This window comes from Eptesicus fuscus, chromosome 4 (genome assembly GCF_027574615.1).
Source record: "Eptesicus fuscus isolate TK198812 chromosome 4, DD_ASM_mEF_20220401, whole genome shotgun sequence".
Taxonomy (NCBI): domain Eukaryota; kingdom Metazoa; phylum Chordata; class Mammalia; order Chiroptera; family Vespertilionidae; genus Eptesicus; species Eptesicus fuscus.
Window position 1 is genome coordinate 57,600,488 of NC_072476.1, and position 7,123 is coordinate 57,607,610.

Below are 7,123 nucleotides of genomic sequence, written 5' to 3' on the forward strand. Positions count from 1 at the left end.
TTTTGCTTTTCTTTTCTTTTCAGAAGTTATTATTCTAAAAATCCTTTTTCAGAAAAACAATTATTTCCTTTGGCCTTCAATAATTCTGACATTTAACTCTTTTTTTACTTTGAAACTTTATCTGCTCTTTGTTCCTTCGCTTAATTTTTATATGAGTGGATGGGATACTAAAACCAAAGATAACATAAATTTTAAAATTAATATGTCAATGTATTTATAGAATAAGTATAATGAAATCTCAACATATTCATTAAATCATGAAATATAAATAACCTTACACAGCATACTGCCCAAGAATAAGTGAACTGTAATCTTTTAAAAACTTTTATAATGTACTTTCTTTCAAAAAGAAGGATGCACTAAGCTTGTAGAGCTAGTCTTGTGTCTAAAATTAACGTGTGAATGAACTAGCCAAATACAAGATCATGGTCTATATCCATGGTACAGAATTTTCTTCAAGAAGCTAACCCATAATGAAAGCAAACACCAAGGTACTTGCATCATTTAGGCCAGATCCCCACTCTAACCAAGAAAGCTGGAAATGGGAGAAAGAAGCAATGATGAAACAGAAGACAAGGGAGCACTTCTGAAAATAGGAATATCAAAGCCTGACTGACTCCCAAAAGCACTGTTTGACAATTCAAAGGCATGAATCCCGCCAGTTCATTCAATCCTTCTATCTGTGATTCAGTCTCTCTATCGTGCACCTGATAAAACACTATCAACTAAAAAAGGAACCATAAATTATGTATTTCCTGAAACAAAGATAAATCAAGGGGAATATTGTAGTTAGGGCAGGGGAGGGCGGGTGGGAAGAGATCAACCAATGAACATGTATGCATATATGCATAACCCATGGACACAGACAATGGGGTGGTGAGGTCCTGGGCCAGGGGAAGATGGGAGTGGGCCGGAAGTGGTTTATGGGAGAAAAAGGAAGACCTATGTAATAATTTCAACAATAAACATTTAGAGAAAAAAATAAATAATATCATTTTAATAATGTAAACCAATATTGGGTTATCCTTATTAATTAAATCATAAAAAACCAAGGTCTTTTTTAACTTAACATGAAGTTAAATACCATTAACAAATACTCATTTTTTTAAAGAGTGGGAAGTGTTACTTTTTTCCACATTTGAAAGTATTGCTTTCCTTATTCTTGTGTAGACACTAAAATAGAAGAGGACAAACAGGGTAGTATTAAGCAAACTCTTCTCGGTGAATTGGTGAGTAGCTCATCCAATCCTACTTAGAGCCTGTTAAAGAAGAGCTTGAATTTTAGAGAGCTAAAAAGTGTCCTGTAGGAAACAGCAGGCAGTCCTCCCCAGAAAGCTGCAGGTTCTGGACACCTATGTGAGCTAGCAGTGAGCCCCTGATCACAGCGGGAGGCTCGCAGACATGACAGGTTCAGTGCCAAAGCAAGGGCTCTAATTAGCGAAGGATTCCAGTCTGATAGTAAAGGGCCTAACCTTCTTTGGGAAATAATGAGCCATATAATGTTTGAAGCTCCCATGTAAGTTTTAGAGAAGAATGGGGGTGCTGAGAACTGCCTTCAATGTGTTAAATTGACAGACACAGATGACCAAACAATGAACTGTACACTTGGCAAAGAACGAGAAAATATTCGGTATATGCTAGCGTCCTCCAGATCAGCATTCCTCTTTTGTCCCTGAATTAAGATGAAACAATTTGATAGGCCACACAGTGGTTGAGTTGATAAAATGTATTTTCTGAAAATTTGGCTAGATACTTACTTCTACATAAGTCAACACCTGGGAACTTCTCTGAAGATCAGAGACAAATCTCAGTTTAAGGCTGAAAGTTCATTATCAAACATAAACATTCAGTAGTTAGAATTACCTAACATGATGTCCACACCCAGGGCCCGAATGCTAAATAAATGAGAACAAATTCTCTTGTCTTCTAATCTAAAAAAGAATTACTACTCCCAAAAGTTGCTTGCATACATGAGTTTTTACTTTTTTTAACTATACAAGCTCTAAGAGTAAGAGTACTTTGACTTTTATTTCATGTAACTGCATAGGGGAAAAATACTTACTGTTCACCAAAATGATATATATGCATTCTTTAATAAAGCAGGTAGATAACTATTAAATTAATCTTTGTGTTTTCCTATTTCACCCACTCAACTGGTTACACCTAAAATAGCTAAGCCTTCTAGGATAAACTAAAGTATATATACTGTATATGAAAATGCTGATGTTTTACACATTTTGGTAATGCTGAATTTTCTTCCAGTATTTGTTTAGAAGGTTTAAAAACTCTTGGCTTAATATTAAAATGTTAAATGTGTTTCTAAAGATTCATCTTAAGAATTATAAACCTCAAGTAAGTAAACTTAACAAATCACTAATAGTCATCCTAAAGTCCAAGAACTGGGATTAGAAATTTTGAGTGAAGAACATTGCAAAACAAATATCTAGTATAGTTACTGTATTAACTTGCTAAAAGCCAAAAAATTCTGAATCCTGAAATACATCTATCCCCAAGGATTTCATTTCAGCTTAATGGAATTGAGGGATTGCGAATGATACATTTGTTTTCCCAACCAGAATACTGAGAATCAGGGTTTTTGTCTCTAATAGAAATACTTTGAAATAGCATGAATATATAGACTCCAGAAAGAAAAAGGATTATATGCTTTACATAGAACTATCCTCATTTCCTTTTCCTTCCCTTTTTGCAATGGGCAACCATTTTCTCCTGGGAAAGAATAGTAAAGGCTCTGTTGCACCATGACCCCAGGAAAAGCAAAGGCACTTCATCTGCCTCATCCCTTGCCAGGAAAAGGGAGAACTATATCTTGGTGGATATGCAGAAGCACCTAAGTCTTCCAGTAGGCCTCAATGTTCAAAGGCCTCATGGAACACAAGTTAGGCAAGTTAACCAGAAAGTTGGGCAAATGACTTGGTGATTTAAAAATACAAGCTAACAGAAATGTAAGCTACATTATTTTGAAGAAAGTTACTGAATTTGAAAACCAATTGCTTGTAGGGGTAAGTATAAACACTGAAGAGCATCAAAGGTTTTAATTGCTCATAGTTGTAAAATTGGCTGTTATAACTTTACTAAAGGCCCGATGCATGAAATTCATGCAAGAGTAGGCCTTCCTTCCCCCAGATGCCTACCTGATCTCCCCTAACTGCTGGTCTGCCTATCTGATCACCCCTAATCACTCTGCCTGCCTGCCTGCCTGATTGCCCCTAACTGCTTGCTTAGGGGCAGGACCAGCCCGGCGAGGTGCCATCTGCCTACCTGATGTCCCCTAACCACTTGCCTGCCTACTTGATCACCCCTAACCACTGGCCTGCCTATCTGATCTCCCCTAACCACTTGCCTGCCTGCCTGATTGCCCCTTACCACTTGCTTGGGGGCGGGGCCAGCACTGACTTCTGGTTGGTCAGCCTCCGGTCATTACTGGTCATTATGACCCAGGGCTTTTATATATTAGGATAATATAATTACATTAATATAATATTATTATAAAATATGATTACATTCTATTAATATAATATTGTTATATTATTGATTATTTGTCTCCCTTGCTAGAACATAAGCTCCACTCTGGTAGTGATTTTCATAGTTGTTCACTGAGCACATAGACAGTGCCCAGCACATACCACAAAAATTGTGGAATAAAATATAAAAGTAAAAATTAAAAGAAGGAAAACATTGAATACTTTATATAATATAACAGAATCAGATATTAATTTTTTAAAATAATCTCCAGGAAGAGTTATTCTGTTCTCATTACAGGAAAGGTGCCATACAACCTGGCCCTCCAGCGTCATCCTCAGCTGGAGAAAGCCCTGTCCATGGTGGACAAGTCTTAGCACATGGGTCTTCCCACCACATAGACCTTGGCCCTAGTTCACCACTCTCAGGACAATAATCTCATACCAGGCATTGGTATTTCCCATCTGAACTAATTCTACCATAATATTTATATTGCCACTTATTCAAGGGAATAGACATGGATTAAATGTTCAGTCCCAAGGTCCTAGAAACAAATTTGAATAAGGCTTGGAGCCAAAAAAAAAAAAAAGACTTGGCTTGAGGCTATAAAGATTTATGTCTGCTTATCCAAGCACTGAATTTTGAGGTAACAATTGAAAAATACAACTGCAATTTTGGGTTTAATCACAATTTTAGTGTTAGGAATTTTTTAAAATATAAGCTGTATCTTACTGAAATACAATAGTTCAAAGTATTTGATAAGCTTTAAATAACAAATGAGTGTATTAATGGCCCATGGACAGACAATAGTGTGGGGAAGGCCTAGAAAGGGGGCAGGGGTGGGGTGTAAGGGGTTAATAGGAGGGGGAGATGAGGGAACATCTGTAATACTTTAAACAATAAAGATAAATTTATTGTTGAGTGTGTTAAGCAACTAAGAAAAAACAGTGATGAGTTTTGTGAAGGGTAAATTTGAACCTCCTCTCCCTAATTATAATACCTCTCCTTCTCAACGTACAGTGACTGTGACCCCCTCACCCCACTCTCACCACACAAGAAGATACTGCCTTGAGGACATCAATGACCTCCTTCTTGCCAAATACTCTTCTCAATCATTCTTTGGACAGCATTTCATGATTTCTACTCTCTTAGTTTAGGTGATACTCCACAATCCTAGATATGTTCCTGCTTTTGCAAACAGATCTAAGACAGGTCACACCACTCCTCCTCACTGAAGTCATCCCATGGAGCTAAGTTTTATCTTTAGTTCGTATTGACAACTCACATGTTCTTATCATTTTACCTACCAGAGTGTGTGTTTTCTTGGAACGGGTACCATTTGACCTCAGTGAGTGTTTGTTGGATGAATGATTCCAATTCTGGCCTATCATCAAGCGTATCATGAGTGTCCAATGGGTTATGAGATAACCATTGATTAAAAATACACCAATAGACAAAGTTATAAAACATTTAATTGACAAAGACTATGGAAATGTACAGAGGTAGTTACACAAAGCAAGAAACAACACAACACATATTAAGATAAAGGAATAGGCTTCCCATTCCCCCGATTCCCAATAAAAACAAATAGTGCAAGGAAGGATTTTACCAAAGGTGAATGGTTCAGCCTTTCCAGCCTCAACAGTGCCTCACCTGACTCCGCTCTGTGCTTACTTGTTCATTCAGGGTAGTGGCTGGTGTTAAACAACCCCAGCACATTCCTGAATGTTCACTGTGAAAGTAGAAAAAAAACAAAGGTATGGCATTCCTCAGAAGGCCCTGGGTTTAGACCTGTCCTAGATCCATTTCCACAGGCACTCCAATACCATTTACCTATAGAACATCTTCCAGTCCTTCCATTCCCTCAAAAGTAACAGGTTCAAATACATCTTTCTAGTCAAAACAGGGTTTCCCTTTTAAGGGTTTAAATAAAAACAAGTTTTTAAAATGCATTTATCCTGCATTCTAAATGATCCATCATAATGATTCTTCTTTTTACTGGCTAGACTATTTTCTTGTATTCACACAGTGAACATATTAGGGTAAATTCATATCAAACTTGAAGTGAACATTTCTGTTCTGGGCTGAATTGTATCCCCCTCACCCTGAAAATTCATATGTTGAAGTCCTCACCCCCAGAACCTAAGAATGTGACTGTATTAGGAGTACTGCCTTTAAAGAAATTGTCGAGGTAAAATGAAGTCGTATAGCTGGTGTCCTTAGATCAGCGGTTCTCAACCTGGGGGTCGCAACCCCTTTGGGGGGTCGAACGACCCTTTCACAGGGGTCGCCTAAGACCATCGGAAAACACAGATATTCACATTAAAATTCATAACAGTAGCAAAATTACAGTTATGAAGTAGCAACAAAAATAATTTTATGGTTGGGGGTCACCACAACATGAGGAACTGTATTAAAGGGTTGCGGCATTAGAAAGGTTGAGAACCACTGCCGTAGTTGAAGAGGAGATTAGGACACAGACACACACAGAGGGAAGACCAGGAGAAGACAGTGGAAGAAGATGGTCAAAGAGAGAGGCCCTCAGAAGAAGTCAACCTCGCCAACACCTCAATCTCATACTTCTAGTCTCCAGAACTGTGAGGAGATACATTTTTGTGGTTTAAGGTAAACAGTCTGTGGTACTCCATTATGGCAGCTCTAGATAACTAATACAATGCCCATCTTATTATGTAATTGCTTAACTTGGTCGATGACCCCTTATTCTCTGAATAGTAAATATTTAACATGTCTTTCTCTTGGATTTGAGTATCTATCTCTGTGCAAAGTTTCCTGATCTGAAAGACACACATTAGGTGTAATTCCTTCTGCTCCTCTGCCCTTCCTTTCCATGTCTTCAATCATAACCATAACTTCAGGCAGGGATCTTTGTTACAAATGTCCCCACCTCAGTCATGCCACTCCAAATCAATTCAACCTAGATTCCTTCATTAAATTAAAGCTTCCTATATAAATCCATCCTTGCAACTTTTTAAAGTATATTTTTATTGATTTCACAGAGGAAGGGAGAGGGATAGAGGGATAGAAACATCAATGAGAGAGAAGCATTGATTAGCTGCCTCCTGCACGCCCCCTACTGGGAGGGATTGAGCCCGCAACCCAGGCATGTGCCCTTGGCCAGAATCAAACCTGGGACCATTCAGTCCGCAGGCCAATGCTCTATCCACTGAGCCAAACCAGCTAGGGCCATCCTTGTAATTTAAAGTACAAAACTATTGGCTCCTTCTGATTCCTACATCAAGAATTGATTCTTATTCCAGATCTTAAAGGAAAAGCTTTCGGTTTTTCACCATTGAGTATGATATTAGCTGAGGGTTTATCATATATGGCCTGTATTATGTTTAAGTACTTTACTTCTACACCCATTTTAGTGAGTGTTTTAATCATAAATCTATGTTGTATCTTATCAAATGCTTTTTCTGCATCTATTGATATGATCATAGGGTTTTTATCCTTTATTAATGTGCTATATCACATTGATCATTTTGTGTATGTTGAACTATCTTTGTGCCTGTGGAATGAACCCCACTTGATAGTGATTCCATTTGCTAGTTTAGGATTTTTCAGTATTTAATCATCAGAGATATTGGTCTGTATTTTTTTATGTTATCCTTGAGAGATATTG